This window comes from Nematostella vectensis, chromosome 4 (genome assembly GCF_932526225.1).
Source record: "Nematostella vectensis chromosome 4, jaNemVect1.1, whole genome shotgun sequence".
In the NCBI taxonomy this organism is placed as follows: Eukaryota; Metazoa; Cnidaria; class Anthozoa; order Actiniaria; family Edwardsiidae; genus Nematostella; species Nematostella vectensis.
Window position 1 is genome coordinate 17,396,264 of NC_064037.1, and position 13,059 is coordinate 17,409,322.

Here is a 13,059-nt window from a genome sequence, read left to right on the forward strand (position 1 = left end):
TGAGCCGTATAATCCACGAGCCTTATTATCAATGATACTTTTTATCCATGAGCCTTATTATCCATGAGCCTTTTTATCCATGAGCCGTATTATCCATGAGCCCTTTTATCCATGAGCCGTATTATCCATGAGCCTTTTTACTCATGAGCCGTATTATCCATGAGCCTTATTAACCATGAGCCGTATTCAATGAATCGAGTCGATTGTTTCATCTTCATTTGCATGTGTACGTCAAAGATGGTTCATTGAAACAATATACCAAACAATGACAATATATACATTGTTTCATTGTAAGGTATTTGGGTTGCTACTGAGCATGCGCACTAGGCTCGTCCCCAGGCGTCTGTGAGCTGCGCGTCCACCTTTTAAATGACGTCACTTTTTTCCCCGGCTTGCTATGCTCTCGTGGCAGGTCACCTACAAGAGCGTCCGCCATTTTGAGTTCGAATAAGTAGGGCTGACCAAGAATATTAGGCTGATCGCGCACGCGGTTTTAATAGCTCTCGCAGTGGTTTTAAAGCTGTGAAAAGGCTAAGACGTTAAAACTCGTTTGGGCTGGAACCATGAAATACTTCTAGAATATACTTCTACAAATCCAAAAAAGGTTAAAAGGATCCGATAAAAGAGTTTTCAGCAGCATGAATCTGATATTTTCCTTTGAGCAAAAATAGAAATACCATGCTGATGAGTCTTAAAAAGGACGAAACATGCAAACCGGCTATGGGCTAGCGTTCCGTCATCGTCCCAACTGATGTGCGAGCGTTCCGTCATCGTCCCAACTGATGTGCGAGCGTTCCGTCATCGTCCCGACTGATGTGTGAGCGTTCCGTCATTGTCCCGACCGACGTGCGAGCGTTCCGTCATTGTCCTGACTGATGCGCGGCCTGAACCGCCACAGGTAGCCCAACACTAGCAACGGATGTAACGCGACGTTCGCTATAAACCAACAACTAGTAGCTTACGTTACCACTGTTGCCGTGGTAACATGAAATTATAATGCTTTTTCAGAACCTTACTACGGAAACAAGAAGGGACCACATTTCTCTTTTCAACTTAAAAAATGCAATGAACTAGTTTAATTAATTTATTATTTTTTGGTATTCCAATCGTGAACCTGGCACACATTTTCTAACATATTACTTTAACCAACTATCAATTTTTCTAATGCCAAAAGTCCAATGGGCTAGAACTACGTGTTCAATTAAGAGCAATTACTAGGATGGAATAGAATTGTTTTCCTCTTGGCGATTTTTATTTTGTGCTTTAGTTTTTAGATCTCAAACTCTCTTTTTGCAGCTCGTCTAATTATGATTTGGGTCTTGCATATTCTCTTCTAAAAATTTGATGTGCAGTTCTTAAATGTGATCTTAAATGTTAGTGTATATGAAAATATGATTCCCAATTAATCATGAGAAGAGAACTACACAAATTATCAATAGCAATATTCTGAAGGAATAAAAGCAATATCCTCCAAAACGGTTCATTAATCGATATCTAATATCTCTTATAAAAGAAAAATCTTTATTACCAAAAATCCCTGATTTTCCATAATCCCCGATTATTTTACAGCCTTTTGAATATACCAGTCTGTAAAACACCTACTTGCCCAGTCCCCTCACGGATAAAGCTCCAGTTGGCGCGAAATGATCACCATATAAGGAGAATTGCGAGAGCTCGCGTGAATTTGCGAGAGAAAACAAATTTGGCTACATGCGGCGTCTTTACCTTGCAATTTTATTAGACGTGGAAATAAAGTGCTTTTTCTATTATTGGCGGGCTTAAAATGAAAATATAACCTTAACAAATATAAAACGTATATCCTGCTTGCATTTTAAAGTAGCCACTTATTGATAATTCAAATGATTTTGCAATTTTGAAGCCATTTACTTTGCGTTACTTGCCCCAATGGTGCCATTGCCTCTATCATACTTTACTAAACTAGTTGTACGAAATGCTGATTATCTCGCTTAAAGATGGGTCCTTTAGATATCGATATAGATTGCATATAATTTAGATAATGTTTAACCCCCAAAACCTGGATGAAATGCTAAAGGACCCACATTTTTTTTGCACAAACAGTGGTATAATTTAATTTGCTTTGACATTTTTGCTGTGTAGGTATACATCATATTTTGTTCCGTCTCAGAGAGACGAGATGTAGAGATGTAATAATCGCTAAATCCTTCTTTTCGCCTTTGTCCTCTCAGTGCTCTGACCAGATATCAATATAAAGCATTCAATGTGCATTTTTTAGACTAGTCGTAAATGAAAATGACCCTTTGAACAGTCTATTTTTTCTAATCCTTTCATCTCATCGTATTGCGTGACGGCACCATTTTGGTGTGGGTAACAGCAATTCCACCTCGCACTAAATGCTTGCTACCTTGCTCAAAGTTGGGTCCTTTGGGTATTCGTATAGATCACGTAATTTCAATGATACACGATCCTCAAAACCTGGATAAATTGCTAAAGGACCTATATTTTTTCGCACAAATAGTGATCATATTTTTGTCTCGTGTAGGACATCGTATTTTGTGAGCCGTGCGCTCTCTGCCTTTTAAAATGTAAACATTGCTAAACTCCATGACAAAAGAATGCAAAAAGTATTTGTTATTTACAGTATGTATGTGATTTAGTAGCCATCTGCCTTTCCAAGGGTACTAGATTCTCAATCGGGATGGTTTGAGTAGTTATTTTTTGCCATTCTCATAGCATCATTTGCTTTAGCCACAAAAAGTTCAATTTCACCTCGCACAAAATGCTTGTATAAAGTGGGGTCCTTTATGTATTCGTATTCAGGGGCAGCGGAGTGGTCCTATAAGTGGGGGGGGGGGGGGCGAAAGTTTGGGGGGATGGGTGGGTAGTGGTCTCAGGGGGAGGGGTGGTTGGTGGCTTCAGGGGGGAGGGGTCAGGGTGGTGATTCCAAATCCTATTTATAAGAACACGGAGATTTGAAAATGCTCAACAAATTTGTTGTCGGTTGCATATATACCGCTATATCTAAAGAAACATCCGCTTAGAAAAGTGGGGGGGCTGGCGCCCCCCTGCCCCTCCCCTCCCGCCGTCCCTGGTATAGATCACTGATAATTTCAATGATATACGATCCTCAAAACCTGGGTTGAAAGCTAAATGACCCACATTTTTTCGCCTTATAAGATTTGCTTATAAATTTTCATTTTTTTGTAAGTGCTCATGTAAATATTACATTACAAAATACTTAAGTTATGTCAAGTCAGAAAAAGACGATTGACGAAAACGGCAAACAGGTAAACCGTTTAATTTTGTTTAAGGTTTCGTACTTGTATTCACCGTATTAGAGACGGTATCTGAATGTAAAACTTGCTGTGTTCAAACAAAAAAAGTACGCTGCACGGCTTCCGGTAAAGGAGGAAAAAAACTAGCTACACGGCTGTCTCTTATTTTCACGATTTTTAGCCTAAATAACAAGTTTCTGGCTTTAAAACACTTCCACGATTATTAAGAACAGCCAAGCGACGATTTTTAGCCTGAAAAGCTATGCAACAAACGGCCCGCAAATGCTCGGCAAAGTATGAACGAAGCGTGGAGTTTTCATGCATCGTTTGGAGATTTCATGCATCGTTCATTGTGCCGAGCATTCGCATGTCGCCTTTTGCGAATATTTTCAAGCTCGAATGAAGCGAATGAAGATATTTTCAAGCTCGAATGAAGCGAATGAAGATGCAGACTGTGCGCGAGCTGACAAGTTTGATTTTCGCGCCACGCGCCCGCAATACGTTTGTCGGTCAGCTACAAAGGTGTTTTACAGACTGGTATATTCAAAGGGCTGTAAAAACATCGGGGAATATGGGAAATCGGAGATTTTTGGTTATGACGATTCTTCTAGCATAGGAGATATAAGATATCGATGATTGAGCCGTTTTGAAGGATATCGGTTTTATTCCTTCAGATGCACTTTAAGGTTGTTATTATAAACACAATTGTTCTTTGCATTTTAGAAGGTATCTAGAAGACTAATATATAGATTTAGGCACTGCCTAAAAGCGGAGCCAGCATCATTTTTTTCAGCATAAACTTGTGTAGAACCCCCTTCCCTGCACTTTCATTATGCATCATGTTCCACCACCCACAAAAACAGCACCATATGTAAAACATATAAAGATTGCATGTTCTATAAATACTGCAACTATTATTAAAAGGTGTCCTCCCAATCCTCCTGGGGAATACTTAGAACAAATATGTTTTTTGTTCTAGGTAAAAAAAGTATTTATTGACATTACTAAGGATATTATTAACTAAACTATACTTGATAGACAACTGATACAGCAAAATTAGCACACAAAAAAATATGCTTTGATTAACAGGGAAGGCTTTCAGGTGTGAAGGGAGGTCATATTTATTTATTTATTTGATTATGAGGATCAATTAAAGTTCCTCACACAAAAAACTGGGTGCTATTTTATTCTCTTCAAAATTAAAAACAATAAACAAATACATATCAAATTCCTATACATTAATAAGTATATCAGCAAATCACACTATTGTAGTGGATTTGAGGTAAAAATACTCAAAAGTACTCTGCCTGTACTGTCCCAATTCCTTTTACTTCTTTAAATTACTTTTCTTAACTTGCAAAGATAGGGCATTTTCTTATTCTTGTGTAAGTTTTAAAGTAAGCAATTCAAATATTGGAAAAATATCTTTATTAACCTTCTCTCTTGTGCTTTAAAATGTAACTTTGCTAAGGGTGGATTGAAAGCACTCCAACATATTTGAAAACATTTTGAGTACATTATTTTATTATACAGTTAAGAACCACATATAATAACCTAGAATGAATCTGTTAACCTAAAATTATCAAATTAGAATCCTTTTTATAAGCATCTATTTAGCCTATAATTTGAAATAGGTTGAAACAGGAAAATTGATTTCTAAATAGTTTTAAATATGATCTTAAGGGATCATATAGGAGACCTGTTTTTGTTTTTTTTATGATTAACTTACTACCTCAATGAGTCATTGTAATAGCAAGAGACTATTTATGAACATAAATAGCCTAAGTGTCACTAACCACACATTATACAAGAACCTGTCAGGCTAACTTGGAAAAAAACTAGGTTTTTTACTTTTATAACTCTGGTTCATTTTTTTAGAACAATTTTTCCATTAAAATATTATCTTACTTTTTGTTACTTTATATGTGTTAATTTTTGATTACCTAAATTAAATACCAATGCCTTATAGGTACATCCTGCCCAGGGTCATGCCTCTTAGCCAGCAGCTTGTGTCTCAGCTTGATTTCAGAATCTCTGGCTGAGATTAACCTAAAGAAGTTTGGAGAAAAGCATTAAAGAAAAAAAACTGGTAATTTCCCTACGATACAAATATTATACCACAAAAACCTAATTCATAAAACCTAAAACTAAAAATAGGATACAAATATTATACCACAAAAACCTAATTCATAAAACCTAAAACTAAAAATAGTCCCAACTAAAATTTGTTTAAATGATACCCATTACAGAAAATGAACATATGAACTATGCTGTGCTGGACAACTTTATATTGTGACATGTGAAAAAAAAAAGTTTTTTAAGGTTTGTAAGAAAACTTTGAGGTACCCAGGGTTATTGAAAATATTGTAGGTGGTATCAAAACAAGGCATAATTTTAGGTAATAACAGATTTTCAAGGTCTTAATATGTATGTGCACATTTTTAAAAAAAAAAATCAAAACAGAATTCCAGAATAGTTTATTTAAATTTCAAGTGTTTATCAAATATATGTTGTTTTTCACAAATTACTAATACTTAGGGTTTTAGGAAACCAGTTCTCTATTTCTTTCTCCAAAGAAAGCTGGGGTTTACCCAAGTAATTCATTTAAGCCTTGCTCATCTTTGTGAGAATTTGACCAATCATTTATTGAAATGAATTAAAAATAACTTTTGGTTTTATTTCTAGTATATCATACCTGTCAACCAAACTTGGAAAGAAATCTTGTGAAATCGGATGAAATACAGCAAATATGTGAAAAAAAAAGAGCCAATGCGGATGAATACAGAAAATGTATGAACATTCTCACAAAAAATTAGGTTTATGATGAGGTCCAAGATCTTGTGACAGAGTTGACAGCTCTGGTAACTTATATTCAATTCATTCATGAATAGTAGTTATAATTTTCCTATGATAGATGGTGAATGGCAGATTTAGAGATCGAATTTGATAAAAACAGCCTAGAATATTTATTCCCTGAGGTAAGTACTTAAAGTATAAATTCAATTAAACAACGAAAAAGGTGTTCAAAGTTTGAAAAGAAAACAACTCCGAAAGATCGTTCCTCTAAGTAAGCTTACTTTAATACAATACGCTAACTTACCTACGTCTCCCAGTGCAAGAACAAATACATAATAGCACTTGTCGGTGAAGGTGTCCATAAAATTAGCTTGTTTTTTCTTTATCTTGTTGTTTACTCTGACATTTCAGCTGACCTTGACTCGAGCAAAAGACTTGGCTCTTCAAAACTTTCAACCATGCTTTTACACAGTCTTTTGCGCATAATTAGACAAGTTCATATCCGTGGTTAGCATTCCCACGAATGATAGTTTTCAAGCACTTCTTTTTCGACAATTCTTGGCTTTTCTGCAGTCAGTTTTCGTGTGTTTTTGAGAGGGGCAGAAATACTCATCCGCCATACTGTTTTGCGCGCTCTGGAGGCCTGTGCCGAGGCAGATCGCGGCTGACTGGATGGATGGATGGATGGATGGATGGATGGATGGATGGATGGTTAACAGCGGTCATATCGCGACGCATGCGTAAGAGCAAAGTCAAAGCGTGGCTAATTTGCATTGATAAACACGGCTTTGACAAGCTTTATGGCAGATCGCGGATGGCTGGATGGATGGATGGCAGCTTGTGACAATGACGTCATTGACCACAATAACTGAGTCGCCTAGTTATAGACCATTTCTATACCTATATAGACAAAAACTGAGTCGCCTAGTTATAGACCACTTCTATACCTATATAGACAAAAACTGAGTCGCCTAGTTATAGACCATTTCTATACCTATATAGACAAAAACTGAGTCGCCTAGTTATAGACCATTTCTATTCCTATATAGACAAAAACTGAGTCGCCTAGTTATAGACCATTTCTATACCTATGGGGCTCCGCGCTGGCTCCGCTATCAAAGCAATATTTTGCTGCTATCTGACCCTCGACATGTTTTTTTAGTATGTTCTTGAAACTTTTGTTAAATCTCAGGCTTGGCGTTCTTCTGAAAAGGTTCTTATTAAAAAGAAAGAGATATTTTTTCCAAAAAAGCTCTATTAAAAATGTATTTTTCTCTCAAATCGAAAAGCCAATTTTCTTATAAATATTGGAACATTACTTTCCTTTTTATATGTAGCGCGTGTGCGTTAATAGATTCCCACTCTGGTTTATTTTATCCCAGTAAGCTTCAACATGTGATGATATACGTCAATTTTCCCAACTTCAATGAGTATACTCAGTTTATTTGTATTTTATTTGACCGCGGTGATCCTAGAACCTAATCCCTCAGAACCTAATCAGAACCTAAAAACGGTCAGGGGGGTACTTAAAAAAAAAAAAATATATATATATATATATATACCTTTTTAACGAGTAAAATCAGCTAGAATCGATGAAAAGGCATTATATAAATATGGTTTCCTGGATTATTTATAGCAACTTCTGTAATTTGTTTTGATCCTAGACTAATGTCTGATTAGAATCCCCTGTCTGGTTTCTGGTTTTAGACGCTTGCAAATTCCTATGCAATACGCAAGGACAGCAATTATATGCATTTCTAAAACGTTTCTATACCGATTTGGCGCTTAGTTATTGCTAAGTTTTCAAACAGCAATCGTCTACTTTTGTACTTTTTGGCGCCGAAATAATGAATGCTGTGAACGGTGAAGACCACCCAAGTGGAAGTTATAAACTGGAATTGACCGGGATAAAATCAAATCATCCGAAGGAAGGCATAATTTTTGGACCAGTTTGTGATCTGTTCAAATAATAATAATAATAATAATAATAATAATAATAATAATAATAATAATAATAATAATAATAATAATAATAATGATGATGATGATGATGATGATGATAATAATAATAATAATAATAATAATAATAATAATAATAATAATAATAATAATCAAGAAAGAAAAAATAAATAAAGAAAAAAATGTTCCTACCAGCTGCTATTTATACGAACAAAATCCAAATTCGTTCCCCCGTATTTTTTATTCAGTTGTAGCTATGTGTATGTGTAGGATCGCCTTTTGAATATTTCACGTTAGTGATGACTGAAATAGAAATTTAGCCTAGATCCGCTTAATAGCGCAAAAATCGCTGTAAAAAATTACATTTTCAGCCCTACTCTATAATTCTATGCAGAAAATAGGTAAAAAAAAATTATTAATAATTACACCCCCTTGCTATTAGGTTCTGTTTAGGTCCTGTTTAGGTTCTAAGAAATTTTCGGTTCTAGGATCACCACGGTTTTTATTTGTTATTCTATTTTTCCAACAGTTTACATTGCGTCATTTCAAAAGATGTGAAGAATAGGGCGAAACCAAAGAGGAATACATCTATTAGCTGGTTAATAGATGTTGATAATTTTTTATCTAAAACCAGAACGAAAAAAAATGGTTGGTTAGTAATTTGAACCGTTTGCCGTTCTTGACAAGAGGCCTGTGGCAGTATTTCTGCTGGTTTCTGAAAATAAATCCAAGTCACAAATCTCTGAGTTTCATTTCGCCAGATATTCTGTCTCTCTGGGTAGAAAAGCCAAGGGTAGCTTGATTGTTATGCAAAGTACGCCGACGCTTGACGTGGCTTGGTCTCCTGCCTCACAGCACGATATTTTCCCATTCAAAATCTGAGTAAATACCCTCAGGCGAGACTTATATGTATGGAAATGCTACCTGATTGTGTTAGTGTTTTTTTCTCTCTAACGTTTAATCGAGGAGTCATTACAAATTGGCAAAGTTGATCGTTTTAAGTGCTAGTCAAGGCAAATACTTTGATAGAGCTTCCTATGTCATTTTCTACTTTTTTTTTAATACCAACTCTTTATCGTTGTTAACCTTTCATTCGGATCCTTTTTTCGGGGGGGGGGGGGGGTAATTTTAGCTTAATGGTTCTGCAATCTACTCTTACAAAAGAGAACTTGCTTCCGTCGCACACTTATATCCAAAAATTAAAGCTACAGCTATTTTCACCGTTTCAATTTACACCTTAAAAATAAATAAAAGGCAAAAAAGTTACGAATTTCGAATGCTACTTTTAATTTATAAAAAAATGGACATTTGCAAAACGTTTACCAGAAAGCCAAACACGAGGCCTGTGGAGAGCGCCTGTACCTATTTATTTTCATTTTCTTCAAATCGTTTAATGTACGTCAGATTAATTAAGGTAACAGCTTGCCACATATAAGCCTAAATCGATTCTTTATTTTAAGAAGCCTGCCTATTCATTATAGACAGAAAAGGTTATATGTAAAGTTTTAAATGACATTGAGAGATTACACAGTGATGGTTTACCCCAGCCACTAAATGTCCACGCACTTTAATTAAATTCTAGGTGGAACAAATAGCAGATAACCAAGCGAGCTCATGAAATATTCACTGATTTGATGCTAAAGTTGTCGCGATTCTTAGCTAACTGTAGAGTCTTGTGATTCGAAGGTTAGGAGTGTCATCGCGATACGCCTATGTCAAGTCTTGTGATGTTTCCTTAGAACGCTCGTCTCCGCCTGTGGTCATGGTCGTTTAATATAAATTGCTTCCATGAACTTCCCTTTAATCTGTCTCCGCAAAAAAATACTCTTTCGTAGGCGATTTTGATGTACCGGCTCATCAGAATCTAGCGAATCAGGGCGCAAAATAAAATAATGTTCACATGCAAAATGTGTTTCATATAAATGTATCCAACAATTATGAATGTATAGGCCTTACCCCAAGAAACAAACTCCGTCAATTCCAATACCCGTTTTGCATTAGTTCCTCTTTCAACCGCTTGTCTTTCCCGCAATTCTGTCGCATAAATTTTGGCAATTTGAGGTATCATAGGTGACGCCTTTTCATTTATTTCTTATAAGAGTAAACTTGGTACAGGGGTTAAATCTCTTTAATTCCGGTGATTTGGCTTTGAAACCCGATATATATATATTTTTTTGGGGAAAGGGAGCTGGTGATTTCCGCAGTCGTTTCACCCTTAATTGGCTATGTTTAATTCTTTTTTACATTTTACTTGACATTTTGCTAAATCTTATAGATATATTCAGGCGCCAAATGTACTGATTGGAGTCGTCGGTCCTTGACAGATAAGTCAGCGGTTGTGGTTTGCGGTTACATATCATTTTCTCAAGCTTGTAACGATTAATTCATCCTTCTATAGAGATACTACTCGCATGTATAGTTTACCCTTCTATAGAGATACTACTCGCATGTATGGTTTACCCTTCTATAGAGATACTATTCGCATGTATGGTTTACCCTTCTATAGAGATACTACTCGCATGTATAGTTTACCCTTCTATAGAGATACTACTCGCATGTATGGTTTACCCTTCTATAGAGATACTTCTCGCATGTATGGTTTACCCTTCTATAGAGATACTACTCGCATGTATGGTTTACCCTTCTATAGAGACACTACTCGCATGTATGGTTTACCCTTCTATAGAGATACTTCTCGCATGTATGGTTTACCCTTCTATAGAGATACTACTCGCATGTATGGTTTACCCTTCTATAGAGATACTACTCGCATGTATGGTTTACCCTTCTATAAAGATACTTCTCGCATGTATGGTTTACCCTTCTATAGAGATACTTCTCGCATGTATGGTTTACCCTTCTATAGAGATACTACTCGCATGTATTGTTTACCCTTCTATAGAGACACTACTCGCATGTATGGTTTACCCTTCTATAGAGATACTACTCGCAAGTATAGTTTACCCTTCTATAGAGATACTACTCGCATGTATGTGGTTTACCCTTCTATAGAGATACTACTCGCATGTATGGTTTACCCTTCTATAGAGATACTACTCGCATGTATAGTTTACCCTTCTATAGAGATACTACTCGCGTGTAAAGTTTACCCTTCTATAGAGATACTACTCGCTGTATGGTTTACCCTTCTATAGAGATACTTCTCGGCATGTATGGTTTACCCTTCTATAGAGACACTACTCGCATGTATGGTTTACCCTTCTATAGAGATACTACTCGCGTGTAAAGTTTACCCTTCTATAGAGATACTACTCGCATGTATGGTTTACCCTTCTATAGAGATACTTCTCGCATGTATGGTTTACCCTTCTATAGAGATACTACTCGTTAATCTGTTAAGTTAATCTGGTAGATTCCACTATGAACATGGCCTGCGTAGCGGCTAAAAACTACTTCACTTACAAGTTAATCTGGTAGATTCCACTATGAAGATGGCCTGCGTAGCGGCTAAAGACTACTTCACTTACAAGTTAATCTGGTAGATTCCACTATGAAGATGGCCTGCGTAGCGGCTAAAGACTACTTCACTTGCAAGTTAATCTGGTAGATTCCACTATGAAGATGGCCTGCGTAGCGGCTAAAGACTACTTCACTTAGAAGTTAATCTGGTAGATTCCACTATGAAGATGGCCTGCGTAGCGGCTAAAGACTACTTCACTTACAAGTTAATCTGGTAGATTCCACTATGAAGATGGCCTGCGTAGCGGCTAAAGACTACTTCACTTGCAAGTTAATCTGGTAGATTCCACTATGAAGATGGCCTGCGTAGCGGCTAAAGACTACTTCACTTACAAGTTAATCTGGTAGATTCCACTATGAAGATGGCCTGCGTAGCGGCTAAAAACTACTTCACTTACAAGTTAATCTGGTAGATTCCACTATGAAGATGGCCTGCGTAGCGGCTAAAGACTACTTCACTTACAAGTTAATCTGGTAGATTCCACTATGAAGATGGCCTGCGTAGCGGCTAAAGACTACTTCACTTGCAAGTTAATCTGGTAGATTCCACTATGAAGATGGCCTGCGTAGCGGCTAAAGACTACTTCACTTAGAAGTTAATCTGGTAGATTCCACTATGAAGATGGCCTGCGTAGCGGCTAAAGACTACTTCACTTACAAGTTAATCTGGTAGATTCCACTATGAAGATGGCCTGCGTAGCGGCTAAAGACTACTTCACTTGCAAGTTAATCTGGTAGATTCCACTATGAAGATGGCCTGCGTAGCGGCTAAAGACTACTTCACTTACAAGTTAATCTGGTAGATTCTACTATGAAGATGGCCTGCGTAGCGGCTAAAGACTACTTCACTTGCAAGTTAATCTGGTAGATTCCACTATGAAGATGGCCTGCGTAGCGGCTAAAGACTACTTCACTTACAAGTTAATCTGGTAGATTCCACTATGAAGATGGCCTGCGTAGCGGCTAAAGACTACTTCACTTGCAAGTTAATCTGGTAGATTCCACTATGAAGATGGCCTGCGTAGCGGCTAAAGACTACTTCACTTAGGTCTAAAGGTCTCCCTCTTCTTCGCTTGAGCCGCTACGCAGTGCACTATAAAGATTAATATGTTTACCTAAGGGTTTATTTTATTCCTTTTTAATTGGTCTCAAACGTCACAAAAGGCAGGCTTTTGACCTTGGAAAACGTTCCCCCCAAGAGCATGTTCTCCCCCCAAAGGCGCCGACATTCTTAGATACACAACCTTCTAATAATAATGTGTATATTCTAAGCCTGGCTAAAGAGGGTTCTCTTGAAGGAACTTAAGGGCGTCATTACGATATTGGCACGGCGGGGAGAAAAGCGCGAGCTCCCGCTCACTCAAATTAAATTCAAGTTTACTTATGACATTTCTAGTCCTTTCGGGTAAAAGTAATCGAGCAGCCTAGATTTACTTCGTGCCAGTGTCGCACCTTCTGGTTCGGTTGAGGTTCCACCATAGACTGATCATAGACTGAGCGGTTTTTTTACATAAACGTTGGGTCGAGTTTCTCATTAATTCTATGTCGTGCCCAATTAACGACGCGATAG

General features: G+C 37.1%; 2 long non-coding RNA genes across 2 annotated transcripts; both read right to left on the bottom strand.

Moving 5' to 3' along the window:
* Window positions 1-4,418: 4,418 nt before the first annotated feature.
* LOC116617671 lies at window positions 4,419-6,764 on the bottom strand. The gene is made up of 2 exons (XR_004295835.2): window positions 6,355-6,764; window positions 4,419-5,303 (listed from the first exon to the last, which is right to left on the bottom strand). It is a non-coding gene; the product is annotated as an uncharacterized LOC116617671 (long non-coding RNA).
* A 2,355-nt stretch (window positions 6,765-9,119) lies between these two features.
* On the bottom strand, window positions 9,120-12,561 carry LOC125561963. The gene is made up of 2 exons (XR_007307671.1): window positions 9,966-12,561; window positions 9,120-9,873 (listed from the first exon to the last, which is right to left on the bottom strand). It is a non-coding gene; the product is annotated as an uncharacterized LOC125561963 (long non-coding RNA).
* Window positions 12,562-13,059: the final 498 nt, after the last annotated feature.